This window comes from Sphaerodactylus townsendi, linkage group LG04 (genome assembly GCF_021028975.2).
Source record: "Sphaerodactylus townsendi isolate TG3544 linkage group LG04, MPM_Stown_v2.3, whole genome shotgun sequence".
Lineage (NCBI taxonomy): Eukaryota > Metazoa > Chordata > Lepidosauria > Squamata > Sphaerodactylidae > Sphaerodactylus > Sphaerodactylus townsendi.
In genome coordinates, this window is record NC_059428.1 from 51,405,931 (window position 1) to 51,422,447 (window position 16,517).

Below are 16,517 nucleotides of genomic sequence, written 5' to 3' on the forward strand. Positions count from 1 at the left end.
CAATTTTATAGGGGCAATTGGACGCTCTAGCCATGCTAAGAGAGCTTAATCTCCCAGGACAGGGAGATTCTGGGAAAGACAAGAGACAGACATCAACCTTAAGTGTTAGGTCATTAATCTAATGGGTTGAGTCATTAGCTTGATGGGCCAAGCTTGGGACTGCCTGAAAGGGGAAAGGTATATGGTCAAATTACAGCTATAGAACACTGACAATGCAAATAAGGTGGTCATTAGAGAGGTTAGTCAGAGGAAGAAGTTCTTGGGTTGGTAAATTACTTGGCAGGAGCACTCAGGGCAAGTGCGTTAGAATCATAGAGTTGGAAGAGACCACAAAGGCCATCAAGTCCACCCCCTGCCATACAGGAACATACAATCAAAGCACTCCTAACAGATGATCATCTCACCTCAGTTTAAAAATCTCCAAAGAAAGAGACTTCACCACTCTCTGAGGCAGTGAATTCCACTGTCGAACAGCCCTGACAGTCAGAAAGTTCCTCCTAATGTTTAGGGAGAATCTCCTTTCCTGCATCTTAAATCCATTACTCCATGTCCTAGTCTCTGGAGCCACAGAAAACAAGCTTGTTTCATCTTCAACATGCCATCCCTTCAAATATTTAAACATAGCTATCATGTCCCGCCTAAACCTTCGCTTTTCCAGATTAAATATCCCCAGCTCCTTAACAAGTCCTTTATCTCTGCATAGGTATATAGTCCAGGGCTGGAGATAGCAGTGCTCTGCAGGGCAGGAATATTGTGTTCTCTTAATCCCTTCAGGAAGGGTGTGGCAGCTGTTTGCAAGGCAGGTGTGGGCAAGGGCAAGTCTAGACAAGTTTTTACTGTGTCTTTGTGGGTACACTAGCCAATGCAGAGAATGGGCTCTCCATTTTGGCACTGCACTACTAGGCACCCCAAGGGGTTGGCAGGATGGGTAGAGGCATCACTGACTTGAAACAGAGCCTCCTCCCCCACCATGGATTGGTCTGGCAACACTAAGGTCGACCTTGCTTAGCTTCTAAGATCTGATGACCTCAGGCTAGCCTGGGCTATCCAGGTCAGGGCTATCTACAGAGACAGCAAATTAATAATAAAGTCTGAAAAGTAATATCCTCTAAAACCAATTATGTAGTATGCCTACATCAAAAGAATTCTGGGAATATTCTGAAGATGGACCATTTAATGCTTGCAGGGCAAATCTTCAAAGTATCTTTGCAGAGTCTTATTAATAGCATTCCTGAGAGGTAAACTAATTTTATTATCTCAGATGAGAAATGGAAGAGCAACATTCAAGTCTGGTGCCCAAGGCTACATAAGGATGTTGTCAGAGCTAAAGTTTATAGCTCTCTAGACTGCTAATAGATCTACAGCTAATCTTTCCCTTAGTCCGATTCTGGTTTCCTCAATCAGAATGTGAAATCCAAGTTACTAATGAAATTTCAAACACCAACCTCTCCCTTGATCAAGAACTAAGGTCACTGAGTGTACTTGCAAAGCAAATGAATTTGGTAGTTGGTGATGACAATGAGAGCAATATGAGCACTTGTTAGCTGCTCAATTCCCTTCCAGAGATGGCAGAGGATCGATCAGGAATAGCAAAGCCAACTTTCATTTTGGAAGATGTGTCCAGTGGAAAGCATAGAGAAGAAGACACCAGTCTGGGATCTCCCGTTTTAGAACAACAACATATAATAATGGAACAGCCTGAGAAACAAACAAGTGGATCTGATATGGCTTCAGCCAATGGTGCTGTGGAGGCATGTATATGTGGGAGTATGGAGGACACTCCAGTTGCAAGGTTGCAAGTAATACACACTGCTGCAGTGAAAACACACATTTGAGAACAGAGAACAGAAGAAGATGCTACAGTTGGACTGTTGAAAGCATAAGTTGTTGCTCATGGAACGGCCACTGATTTTAACTGACATGGGGGAGACCAGCATGGGATATCCCTATTGTTTTGGATGGCATATTTGCTTCAGGGATGTCTCTACCCTCAGTTATGTGTATACATGAATTTTATGCTGCTTTCATGAATTTTAAAGAGGTTTTATTGTAATAGATTATAACTGCTTTTAGGACAATACATTTTTATGAATCATGTACTGTAACCCACTCTGAGACCCTCGTGGATAGGGCGAGATAAAAAATATACACATACATATAAATAAATAGATTTGATATACTTTTGATTCAGGAATCAGAATGTGTGCTTCCCTAACATCAATCCCCACCTTCCCTTTCCAACTTTATCTTACTTGATTTTCAAGTTAGACTTAAGCAGTAAACACTTATATTTCAAATCCCATCAGTTTCTGAAGGTACACAAAATCAAATATTACTCATAAGTCAAAGTTGTATGAAGTTCAGCATATTTGGTACATGGACAAATGTTTCATGCCACCAGCATTAATGTAGTAATGTGCCAGTAATGTGGTTTACCCATAATTCACAACACATAAGAACATGAGAACATAAGAAAGAGCCTGCTGGAACAGACCAGAGTCCATCTAGTCCAGCTACTCGCAGTGGCCCACCAGATGCCTTTGGGAGCTCACATGCAGGATGTGAACGCAATGGCCTTCTGCTGCTGCTGCTCCCGAGCACCTGGTCTACTAAGGCATTTGCAATCTCACATCAAGGAGGATCAAGATTGGTAGCCATAGATCGACTTCTCCTCCATAAATCTGTCTAAGCCCCTTTTAAAGCTATCCATGTTAGTCGCCATCACCACCTCCTGTGGCAGCATATTCCAAACACCAATCATGCGTAGTGTGAAGAAATGTTTCCTTTTATTAGTCCTAATTCTTCCCCCCAGCATTTTCAATGTATGTCCCCTGGTTTCAGTATGTCCTCTGGTTTCAGAAAAATTTCTCTCTGTCAACATTTTCTACCCCATGCATAATTTTATATACTTCAATCATATCCCCCCTCAGACGTCTCCTCTCCAAACAAAAGAGTTCCAAATGCTGCAGCCTCTCCTCATAAGGAAGATGCTCCAATCCCTCAATCATCCTCGTTGCCCTTCTCTGCACTTTTTCTATCTATTCAATATCCTTTTTGAGATGTGGCGACCAGAACTGAAGACAGCACTCCAAGTGCGGTCGCACCACTGCTTTATATAAGGGCATGACAATCTTTACAGTTTTATTATCAATTCCTTTCCTAATTATCCCCAGCATAGAGTTTGCCTTTTTCACAGCTGCCATGCACTGAGTTGACATTCCCATGGTTTTATTGTTATTAATTGTAATTACTTCAGGTTATCAGATGTTATTACTTTTATCCTATGTTGTAAACTGCCCTGAGAGTTTCTGGTATATGGCAGGGTAAAAAAAAATATAAACAAGCAAACAAATAAATAAAAGATAATATACTTGAACTTTCAAAGGATTTTTGACAGGGTACTTTGACAGGGTTGCCATTTTCTGTACCTTTTCAACTTTCAAGGAAATAATTTGCTTCGACAATGAAACACAGAAATCTTTTGAACTTAGACTTTGCCTGCATTATTAGTCACATTACATACTTGCTTCAGATGTAGCCACCTTCAGATTTTTAAGGGCACTTGGGCACAGGGGAGGGAAGTGTCTGTCAGCCTGCCCACCTCACCTCCTCCCACAATTATGCCATATTTCTGCCCCCACAAATATCGTTCTATTCTCTCCAATCTAATTGTAGCTCACTTTCTCTTCCATTGTTAGCTCCCAGTTACGCCTACATTGAACAGAACAATGTGACTTTCTTGCACTTGTTTCAGTTCTGGCAGGGCTGGCAAGTTTGAAAGAAGTAAGAAAGAAATTCTGCAGTGTTTCAGTGGCCTCTGGCCTGATTGGAAATGGATCCTGTAGTAGGCTGAAGTACCAATTCTCTTACACTATACTTCAACATACTACCTCTAATCACTTTTCTCATTGGAAAACAAGAGATTGACCCAGCACCTCTGGCTGGGAATAAGCTGGCTGCCAGTTTTTGAGTCTCACCATTTGCCCAACAATGCATTCTTCAGCACCAATGCTGACATCAAGAGAAGGTTGGGACAACAGAAAGAAAAAACAAACAAATGTGAAGTCAGTTGTTACTGAAACTCTCAAATACAATCTGAATCAAATGTATGTTGCCATTTTTTATTTCTGAGGATCACCACCAGTCAGTACAGAAATAATACATTTTATAAAGGGATAATTGTCTTTCGGCTGCCTTCAGATGCATTGACACTATAGTAACCTTGGCAATTCGCAGAACTGATCTTCATGTGAAAGAGTATTTGCATATCAGTTCTTCGGACCAGAAAGAAACACTCTATCTGCAGTCAAACAATGTCCGATTCTTTTTTCTAGAACAATGACTCATGGTACAGAAGCTAACTGCAAATGTGAGATACCACTTGCAATAAACATAACACAACAGAAAGAGAACAGAATCTAGGGCTTGAAATTAATTTACTAATTATACTAAATATGTCTAGGACACATCAAAGGATTTACCAAAGTACAGATGTGGGTCTAAAAAGCACATAGATTAAAAAAGCATGCAGACCAATTAAAGCACCTGGCCTCAGATTTTTGCAAAAAAAAAAGTGAGTGATTTGATAGAGTTTCAAAAAGCAGGGTAATTTATGCCAGCTATTTAATGATGTAACTAACATTCACAATGCCACATTATTTTGTTGAAGAAGTCAGCACCATGGTTGGCTTAGCTGCACAGACTGGGGGATGTCCATGATTCCAGGGCAACCTAGGAGTTATATCAGTCCAAGAGAATGTCCCAGCATCTTGCAAAGTAGGGTGGGTTCTTATATCTGCAGAACTACTTCACCTCCTGTGCTCCATAATGACAACTTTGCTAATCTGAATCAGTGCCTCCCTGTAAATTGGCAGGATCAACAACTGGCCATAAATGTGCACTCTTTTTGTTGTGGGCCCCATGCTATGGAAGGATCTGTCTGGAAGTCAGGAATGCTCCCACACTATTTGCTTTCTACAATTTATGTATAACAGAATTGTTCAGGAGAGCTTTATTATAAAGAAATTAAATCTAGAATTTAAGAAAATGCCATTCGATTTTCACCATTTCCAGCCAAAATAATTAATGTTAAGCCAAGTTTTTTTTCCTCCTGTAGCATATTTGATATACATATAAGTTTACAATTCAAATAATGGTAATTGTAATATGTGACAGCTTGAAAAAAAACAAAAAAATGTCTGTTGTCCAAATTTACCTCCTGCAATAAGGTAGTTTTCTAAAATGGAAGGGTTTCCTATATGGTTTGCAACAGTAATAAGGTATTTTTTTCTTTCTAGTGTAAGGTTCAGTGTTTCTAAGCAACTGCACGAAGATTAGAATAACATGAAATGGTGCATTGATAATAGGAGACAAAATGTTCAGTTGATGTGGTTGGCTGCTGAACACCCCCACCCCCACCAGTGCAAAATGTCCTCGTAGTTCCTGCCCTCCCACTCCTCTGTGCAATAGTGACCAATCACAGCCAAAGATGGCTGCTGTCCTGAGAAGGCACCAAGCAGCATTTTTCTTAGCTGGAGGAATGTGTAAAGATATCACATCCATCCACAGAGGAAAGAAATGGCTGCTGTGAAATGTGATGGAACACAGTATCAAAAGCCAAGATACAATTCTGATTTGTCATAAACACCTAAATGAATCTTTTAGGTAGAAAACTTTTGTACAAATGAAGAAGTAGACTGGCATTAGGCTGCAGTATTCTGCACCTTGCCAGCGTTTTTCACCACCACCACCACCACCCACTGATTTTTGTGCAACTGTCAACATCAAGTGGTTTGAGAACTGTGGTATTTAAAATTCCAGATGTGGATTCTATCCTGATAAGTCTGAATCTTGTTAGCTTTCATAGCAGTACAATTCCCAGCTCTGGCTGATTTTAACTTGGCTTCTTTATCAAACTGAAACCTCTTAGTTTAGGGCAATGCTATCTATTACATGCACGTGTGTTATTCTGCTCTTTTTAATGAAAAGTGACTATGGAAAGATACAGTCAGAAGCCGGGGAAATCAGGCAAGGAGGAACTGCTTAATACCTTGCTGTTGCTTTTCTGATCAAAATTGCTTTCAGAACATGTGTTTAGATGAGCAAAATCTAAATGACAGCTGGACAGGTGCCATGTGCAGATTAGTACAAACCTGATAAGGTGAGGGCACTTGATTGGTACCACTTTTGTATATAGTTAGCACAGACAGCAGTGTGATTTGTGCCTGAAAACACCTGTGGTCTGGCGAAGCACTTTGTTATTAGATAGCAATAAAATAGAACTGCACTTGTGACTGTGTGTCTATCAGTTCTTGTCTACATTGCGTCCTATTCCACACAGTGGCCCCTTCCACATATGTAGAATAATGCACTCTCAATCCACTTTCAATGTGTTTTGAAGCTGGATTTTACTGTGCAGTATAGCAAAATCCACTTGCAAACAATTGTGAAAGTGGATTGAAAGTGCATTATTCTGCATGTGTGGAAGTGGCCTAAGTATGTTTAATAGGTTCAGAATGTAAACGTTCCTATGCTCATCCAGATTGTCAAACAACAAACAATTCCTATTTAGGAACAGCCACACAAATGCTTGCTTTATGAGCTGGGAAGAAATTAACTCAAAAGCGTTGAAATATGCTTGTCTCAGTATCCCCTTACTGACAGAATGCATCTACTACTTTTGAGATGACAACCAATGACATGTTTTGACGGTGTTTTAATAACTTGAAGTAGTTCTGCACATCTAAAGAACCAATCGTTTCTGGCATAGTACTCATTAATAGTTTTAAAAGTACTTTTGTGGAAAAACACATCAACTGTATAAAATAGGCTAAAGAAGACCTTATTATTGGCAATTAGGGCTCTGTCACTTTACCTCTGTTTGGTGCCTCCTGGGTAAGAATACTGACATCTGCCTCTTCTTGTGAATTAAGCACAGCCCATCCATGGCTCAACCAATTTCAAGGATGTCCTGTTTCAAAGATTTGTGTTCTCAAGTCTGCCAAGAGGAAAATAATAAAAAAAATCAGTTTCTGTTTATCTCCTCCAGGTGGCTCAGATGTACTAGAAGAAAAAAATAATCTGTTGAAAAAGATGTGGGTCACAAAAAAACATGCCTAAAGCCACAGACATTTCACAATGAACTAGAAACAATGTCTACAGTCTCTGGTGAATACTAAATAAGACTTCTTAAATAGCATGCTTGCATGGAATTGTTATGGTAGTACATCTAACAGCTGTATTAATAATTCAGCTGCCAGGTTAGGATATTTGAATCCAAAGTAAAATGTGAGAATCCTGCTCATTCCTTAAAGCCAGCAAAAATTTTTGTCTGTGGTAAGAAGCAAAGTGGCAGGGGGAGGAAGATGCAATGCAGCAAATGACAAGTTTGATATTAAAACAAGCAACATTGTTGTGCAGTCCATAGATGAGCAATGCAACTCTTGAGTGACAGGATGGGGGTGTTATTGTACAGCAGTAATCAAGGATTTAAGACCAAAGTATTTGCTACATGAGAAATGCAAAATTGGATATTACATTTTTTCTTTTAACAGTAAAGGAAGAATAAGTTGGGTAAAGACCACAGTCTTCCCCTCTATGGCATTTGTCACTAGAAATCAACCCCCAGACATTATGGAAAAATATAGGTGTAATGTGGATATATATCTCTTATTTCTATCTAATGGTAGCTCCTGGTGGTAATTTGAATCAGATAAAATAGGGTGGTTTGAGGGTTAACTCTCAAAGTCCCAAGTCACTTGACCCTCTCCCCTACCTACCTTTAAATGAAAAAGAGAACACTGAGAGAGTTGATCATACAGTTGTTACGTAACAGTGCATCCCAGAGTGGCAGAGAATGCATCCCAAATAACTAGAATGCCAATAATCGACTGGTAGAAATTTGCAGTTTGCTCCACCCCAAAAGATTATAGAAATACTCCACCTCCTATTTTATAGAGATTGCTAAAAGTTACTGAAGACCTTGCCAATAAGTCTGAGGTACACACTCACAGAACAGCATATAGGAGAAAAATGAAATCTACCACAATGGAAGCACGCTGGCTGTTGTACAAAAGAGGATTTTATTTCCCTGGTTTCAGAGGTTGACAGTGACAAAAGGGTGAGGGCAAAGGATGGAAACAAGAGCTTTTTTGTAATTACCAAGTATGCGTTTGGTTTTTCCCTAGTCGCACTGTAACTCCAGTATTAGGCCCAGGACGATTTCAGCTAACCTGCCAATTATTTTCTAGCAGATCTCTTGTGTTTTAAACACGTTCCCATTGAATTTTCATTAGATTCATTTGTAGTTTTCAATGTAGAATGATTTCTTACTACATTTCTAACTGGTCATAGACTACCATTGATGACCATGAAACCACAATGCACAAGATCCAAATGCCAAATGATGTAATTATTTACATCAATATAAAGCTGACTACCTGCCATTAGTCACTAGAGAATTTGTGTGGATTAGTGGTCAGAGAGTCATATAGAGTTAAATTCCCCATTGAGCCATGAAGCTTTCTGACTTTTGGCCAGTGACCCTGTCTCGATTGAACACCTGAAGAAGCCTAATACTGAACCAGAACATTAAAGTCAATATTGTCTATTCAAACTGGCACTAGCTCTCCAGGTTCTTAAGCAAAGGTATTTTATGTCACCCACTGCCAAGGCCTTTTAAAAATGGTGATGGTAGAGACAGAATGTGGGACCTTCAGTATGTCAAACATAGGTTCTGCCGCTGAATCAGGCCTTCTCTGCAAACCAACTTCATAGGAGTGAGACAGAGGAGGGAGGAACCATGTATGCTGATGTGACCTTCTACGATGAGGGGTGAGATTTTTTTTTAAATGTGAGAGCGGTAGCTTTACAGGAATCAGTTATTTCCAGAGCCTTAAGACCCCACTTTTTTCAGTAATGAAAACCTTTCCTTCTTATCAGACAGCTCTAGAGGCATAACAAAAATTCAGTAGATCTTTTCCCCTAAATATTATCAGGAATATATTTTAAAAAGAAGGGATGAGTCTGTCATGCTCACCTGTGATCAGGGGAACCTATAACTCTCATAATTATGATGTAAAAAGTAACTATAACATATGCTCCTAAATTACATTTTTCTTATTTAGATTTGTGGTAAATTAATTTGTGTGTAAATTAATGAGTGGTATTTAGAATAATGAGGTATTTAGATTTGTGTAAATTAATGAGTCTTTGCACCCTGAGAACATGAAAGCATAACAGCTCAGATGTGACCAGAATCCTGCTTTATACAATGGCCAGCTAGTATCCTGAAGGGCCAAGACCTTTTCCTGATGTTGCCATCTACCACTGGCATTTAGAGTCTTATGGTGAACTTGCTGCCAACCATGTCCCCTCTTCCTAGCACTTAACCTGTAAATCCTATTCCTGACACTCATAGATGAAACAAAGGGAAATTAATTTCCCTTAATTCTGAATATGTTGCATAAACCTTACTGCATCAGAACTCATGGAAGACTTTTTGAGTTACTTCAAGGGCATCAGAATTGTTTCTAGATGGTTATGAAATGAACCATCTATGAGTTTGCTTTTATTTTGGCGATATGACAATCTACAAGGTGGTTATGACAGATGCATTTTTTATATTCAGACAACTCATCCTAATACTAGAATGTAATGCCAGTACCTTTGTAATTTACAGGGACGTTGCAAGTGATGAGTGAGAGAATTTCACAGTATAATATACATGAAAAATAGTAATAACAACCATGCATTTCCATAAATAAACACCCATATTCACTTATATAACTGAAAAAAGCTGAAAGCTTCATGTAATAACCATTACAGTTTTACATTTTAGACACTTGAAACAATTTATGCTCTTTATTCATCTCAAGAAACAAATTGATAAGAAAGAATACAGGCTTTGGGGTAGATGTCAACACAGGAGAAAATTTTCAGAAGTGTTTCTGAAAGAAGTGTAGGTAATATTTCAAGGCTTGGCAAGCGAACACAATAAAATATTAATTGTTTCTAGGATTGAATGAGTATAATAAAAAAATTCAAAGGAAAGTGGCCAATGATGTACTCAGAAATTATGCAAACACTAGACCATGCATCTTAAAGCATTAATTAGAGCCTTCATCTGAAATTGTTGGAGAGCAGCTTTGAAGATACTGTGGATACTGATAAGCCAGTCATTCAAGTGTAACCCTTTTACCAAGAAGTAGAATCATAGCCATCATCTCTTCCATTATTCCATTATTGTTTCATTATATCCATTTTGTCTCTGTATTGGAACTGGGGTTGCTGGTCACTATAGTGTATTGGAACTGATTTAATTAAGCTACATCAAAAGTTATGAACAATGTTCCCCATTAAAGTAATTTATTAAAAAGGTAAATGCATTCAGACATAAAACAAACAACCCTTTGAACTCCTCAGGCTTTTATGCTCTTTCCCCACCCACCACAGGCATCTCTGAGAATAAAGATTTTCTAGTTTGCAAAAAAAACCCTAAATTGGTTGTCATATCAGAATCACAAGCTACAATTTGTTTCTCCCTAATAAAGCAAGACCCCTAAACTAACATTAACACAAAACAATCTCAGATTTGGTGCGAATGTGGAAGTTTTTCATGTCTGAACTGCATCAGGGGATAGGGAAGAAGAGAGTACATGTAAATCTAAGAACTTCCAAGGCTCATTGTAATAATGAGCAACAATTACTTTATTATTATTATTATTATTATTAATAATAATAATATTTATTGGGTTTATAGACCGCCCTCCCCCGAAGGGCTCAGGATGGTGAACAACATATAAATAGAGCACAATATCAGGTTAAAATCCAGTAAATATAAATTAGTACGGCTCTAATAAAAATAAAAATAATAATAATGCATGTCAATGCAGCCAAACATTGTGCTCTATATAGAAAGGATGATTGATAGCTAAGTTCTACATTGAGGTACATTCCAACAGTGTTTGAATAAGCTTCTTCTGTTTGAAATATAGTCTTCTGTCTTCTATCATACATGTATGATAGTCTGGTTGACTTCATTATTTCTTCCTCTTTTATGAAGTGTTTATTTGTATCCTGCATTCACAGGTTGAGATCCTCCACTACACTACTGCAGTATCATCTCATAATGTATGTATGAACTGGGGCTCTGCAATCTGTCTTAGATATGGGGGAAAGGAAAACCTTGGTCCCTTGAAAATCACTGGACTTCAGGTTATACTGTCAAATTGGATGTCTCATGTGGTGGGTTGGTTACTGTCTTCAATTTAAGAGACTTGGTTTAGATCTGAACTCTGGCTCAGCCATGAAACTTATGACAACATTGGATTAATTACCGCGATAGCCTAGTTTACTTCAAAAGCTACTGTGTTGATAATGTATGGGGGGAAACCCATGGATGCTACCCTGAACTCCTATGAGACAGATAGCCAGCCAAATGGCATACTTGCCAGACTTACATACTTGCCAGACTTACGTGCCAGGGCTCTTCCTATGACTTACAATATTTCATCAGGATTCTAGCTCTACCAAGAAGGCAATCTTTGTTGAGCCTTATTAGAGAATTAAGAAATATGTTAATAAATCACTACTATTTCTTTTTAGTACTTAAGAGTCTGTATCAAGACATGCCCTACAGACATGAAGTACTATAAAATAATAATTTCCAGAAAACCTTAATTGAATAAAAGTGGGGAAAAAAATCAGACTTCTCAGGAATACTGTAGCCAAGATTTTACATGCTGTTAAAAAGAAAGAAATCCACATGAAAATGTACCTTTAAAAGACTGTTTAAACACTCTTGCATCCTTTTTAAAACCTTTGAATATTGATCTGATAGATTCAAAATCAACTTCCAGCACAATGTCTATAATATATCAAAAGGTATATCCAGTAGTTCATTCAGCAGTAATAGATCACAGAGGTGTTCAGAAAATTTAGTGGAGGTAGAAAGTATTACCAAAAAAGCCTTCGACAATATTACCAAAAAAGTTCATCAACAAAGAACACCAGAGGAGGAGAAAAAATTAAGTAAGTAAATATAAGCCAAGAGCCGAAAAAATTAGGGGCCATTAGATTAGATGGCTTTAAACTGGGACTGGACAGGTTCATGGAGGATGGGTGGTTTTTGACTATAGATGGATGGATCTAACAGGCTTAGACAGTGAGCCTTTGAATACCAATTTCTGGGGGACAGGGACAATCAGTAGAAGAAGGGTACTGCCTTTGTGCACTACAGCTGAAAGCAACTGCCTGGCCTTTGTGGAGAACAGGATGCCGGGCAAGATGCAAACCTGCTGTAGTCCCACAAGATTTAATTTTTGTTTTATTAGAAGTTGAGAAAATGAAGTTGGGGAGGTTGGGGAACTTAGGGAACAAATAAATAGAACCAGTACAACAGAAGGAAGTCCGATGTCTGATAATTTACCATGTAGGTTTATTAGACAGCCTCCCAGATATTTGTCAAAAGGGAAGCACATTTTCTGCACAGTGAAAAGTAGTAGTATGAGAAATTCAGATTTCTCTTAACAACCCCCCTGCATACTTCCATACTAAACTTTCATATTATCTGCTGCAATTGCATATCTTTGCTTTGAAAGAAAAATGGGCAATGCCAGTATATAAGCAATTTTTATGTCACAGAAAAGATTTCCCATGAAAGTATTTCACATCAATAGCCCCTTCCCCTCAACAAACTTACGGTACTCCAGTTTTTTGATGTAGCACTTTGGGGGGGGGGGGCATTACATAATTCTTGAAAACAACTGCACTAGTTCCAAAGAATATTACTGTTATGTCCTAAAGTGATTCCTCTGAGGAAGTTTTATCTCAGAAAAATGAAAGCATGTAAAACTATAAGAGACTGCCTTTTGTTAGGCATCTCATTCCATATCTATGGAATTGATTATGAAAGTTTGTCAAGTGTATCAGTATTAATGGCAAAATTTAAAGTATTTTCCACAGCCCAATGGCATTTTATTAAAATTATTTTCTAGGTTTCATGGGTTTTTTTTACCATGGACTATATTTTCTATCATATCCTAATAAAAGCTTCCTTTCCTTTGAAAGAAGAGGCACTACATATTGTCTCTGAAAATGGCCCATAAAGAGCAGAAACACAGCACTGATATTCAGCTTTCATCAATAGCTCAAAGATTTTTGATGCCCTTTTTCACTCACCCAGATGTTGAAAGGAATTTGAAATTCATTTCAGCTCCCAGATTTGGACTATATTAGATACCACTGAGAAAATATTAGATAACAATGAGAAAACTGCTGAAGTTGAGGGTTTTCATGCTCATGTTAGATGAGGCCAGTGTGGTTTAGTAGGTTGTGTTAACTAAATCTAGGGTGACACAGCTTCAAATCCTCACATCTATGAAGCTTACTGGCTGAACTTGAACCAGACAGTCTCAGCCTAAACCTCCTCACAGATATCAAGGGGATTAAATGGAAACTGGAAAACTGTGTATGCTCCTTGGAAGAAGGGTAGATGAAAATGTGATAGATGACTTTTTGGACCAATTTTAGTGTGAAAGGGTTGAGAAAATACCGTAAAAGCTTTTTAAAAACAAATACTCATTGTAGATAAGTTAAGCAAGATTTTCTTTTGAAGGATTAAGATCACCATTATTTATTCAGCCATGCTCAGTGTTCAGAGTTTCTCATCTTTCTTTGAACAACTTTGTTAACTCAGCATGGAGATAAACTTGCCCATTCTTAGAAACAATAAAGACATTAAATAAGGAGCTATTAAGTGTTCAGAAGACTCTTGAATCTGAAATAATAAATCTAATAGCTACAGTCTTAATCCTTCATCCAATAGCCATGAATGGAGATATGTCTAATCTCTGAAATGTCTATATTTTGTACCCCTCTGTTTGGCAAGGCTTTTGTTCTGTAATAGACCACTGTGAGATTCAATTACCTTTGATTGAAAGAGGAACCCTTTTTAAATATCTGCCAGGATTTTCTTCTTTTCTGTAAAAATCTCTGTTATATAATCATTGAGTCTTGATCTTGATTTCATAGGCACACTATGTGTATTAATATTTAAAAGGGACTCTATAAATAATTGCCAATAATTGTAAAGTTTATAACTTGAAAAATTAAGCATCAGAAAATATTTCAAATGTGGCTGTACTGGAGTACATCTATAGAATTTTTATCTTGTCCAGACTAATATCCATGGGAATAAACTTATATGGAATTCAATAAAACTCATTTTGACACCAGCTGTTGAAGGACAGCAGCTGTTGAGCACCTTTCAGGCAATAAAACAAGAATAGTAAGCTGTGCTCAGCTTTGTGGGTCACATACTGTCCACACATTTTTGTATTCACCTCCATCTCCGTATTTAAAGCACTGAGCGGGGAACAAGGGGGAGGGCAATGCGCCTTTCAGACAGTTAATTGAGGGGAGGATGGCTCACTTCTCCATGCTGAGCTCCAAAGGGGAGCCGGGGGCTGACATCACCACAGTAGAGCCTGGCCAGCCTTGGAATCAAGAAGCACAAAGAGCACCTGAAATACAGCTTTTGCTGGGGAAAATCAGCCCGTGCCTGGCGGACCTCATCAAAGGGGCAATCCATTGATGGGGGAGACAGTTTAAAACAAAAGGACCCAGCCTCTGTAATGCTGCTTCCCTCCACTGGGAGCAACCCAGTGTGGCTAGGACATGAGGGCCTGCCACAGGCTCATCGGGCACCCCTCAGCCCAGCCTCACCAGGCTGCATACCCACTGGGTGCCCCTTGGCCCAGGCCCGCCCGGTGCTCCCCCCTCTGCCGGGAGCAGCCTGGTTGTGACAGGAGCCTGCCGCAGGCCCAACAGGTGCCCCTCAGCCTGGACCTGCCAGGCTGCATGCCTGCTGGGCGCCCCTTGGCCCGGCCCCACCCAATGCTCCCCCTTCACTGGGAGCAGCCTGGCCAGGCTGGGACTTGGGACCTGCTGTGGGACCATTGGGCACCCGTCGACCTGGCCCTGCCAGGCTGCATGCCCACCAGGCACCTCTCGGTTTGGCCTCACCAGACTGAAGACCTTCTCTGATGGATGAAGGAACAGCCTGGCTTGGCCAGGAGCCTGCTGTGGGCCTGCCAGGCACCCTCGGTCCAATCCCACCAAGCTGCTTTCATGCTGGCTGCCATAAGTGGGGCATGGGGGCAGGGGCACTTGTGCAGGTGTTGCACCATTTTCTCTTGGTATGCCTCTGTATACTGTGTAGGCCTGCCTAAACTGAATCTGGAGTTGAGGGCTTGCAAGACCAGGAAGGAAATTCAACAAAGGAGACCCCATGCATTTCTTCACAATGTTGCTAACACTTTTGAAATACTTGAAGAATATTTTTAAAGGCTTTGCATTTTCCTGTTTGAGAAAGTCCTAAGACCTACTTTCATAAATGCCGTCAAGTTGCCACTGACCTATAGTGACCCTGGAAAGGGGCTTTCAAGAAGCAGAAGTGGTTTGCCATTGCCTTCCTCTGCAGAGTGTTCCTTGGTGGTCTGCTTAGCTTTTGAGATCTGATGAATTGGGGCTATACTATGGTACGTTCCCTCCCCTTAAGATCTAAACCACACCAAAATGGCTTTGGAAGACTGTGGCCGTTTCCGCACGGCCGAAAACAGCGACGCGATGACGTCGTAACGCGACGCCCGTGTGCAGTTCGCGACAGACAGGCGGAGCTAAGCGGGCGCCTCCGCTGGTCCCAACAGGCCACAGAAATGTGCCGGTTCGCACGGAGGCGCTGCGGAAGCGGCTTCTCGCAACGCTCCGTTGCGGCTGCGCACTCGCGAAGCCGCGCAGGGCCGACGTCACGTCCACGCAGCAGCGCGATTGGCCCACGTGACTACACTAAAGTTTTGGCCACCCCCATCTGTCATCGCCTCCCCTCCCAGCTACTTTCAGTCCCAGTTTATGTCACCTGTGACACCACAGCTTGTATGGGCAGCCACTGTCTGTGCAGCCTATACGGATTTGAGGAAGGTGCTGGACCATTCAGTGAAATCACCGGAGACACACTTAAGGGGCGGGGGGGGGAGTGATCAAACTTCTCAAAGCTCCAAAGGTGTGGCCATCCTGGCCACAACCCTGGGCCAGCTCCTAAAAAACATCACTCTGCTGGCAGGGAGTGGGGACTGCCCTGCCCTACCCTGCCCCTCCCCCTGGCAGCTGCTGTGTTGCTGAAGGCCACCCTCAAACAGCATTACTGACAATGGTGTGTCAACTGGAGAGTCTGAACTCCTCCACTAAGGCCACCTGAGAGGAAAAATCCCATGTCCCCAGGTAGCAAAACGTGGACATTGATGCTGCCTAGGAATGTGTTTCATCCCCTCACCCTGGAAAACAGGAAGCATCGAATGGCAAAGTGCGATGTTGTGTTGGAGAGCATGGGCATCTCCAACACAGAGGAACAGGTGTCTGTTCCCTGCTAACTTGATGGAGCTGCACATGTGTATCTGGGACATGCAGCTTCAGCTGAGCAATCCCACGCATGCCAGCTGGGTGACCTTGGCCCATACACA

General features: G+C 40.5%; 1 protein-coding gene across 2 annotated transcripts in view; it reads right to left on the reverse strand.

The window, feature by feature from the left end:
- Window positions 1-16,517, reverse strand: part of HTR1F (5-hydroxytryptamine receptor 1F) — a 138,683-nt gene that overhangs the window by 75,821 nt on the left and 46,345 nt on the right. For both annotated transcript variants that reach the window (XM_048493354.1, XM_048493355.1), the window contains exon 2: window positions 6,875-6,997. The gene's annotated coding sequence lies outside the window, so the exon portion shown is untranslated. The remainder of the gene's footprint in view (window positions 1-6,874; window positions 6,998-16,517) is intronic.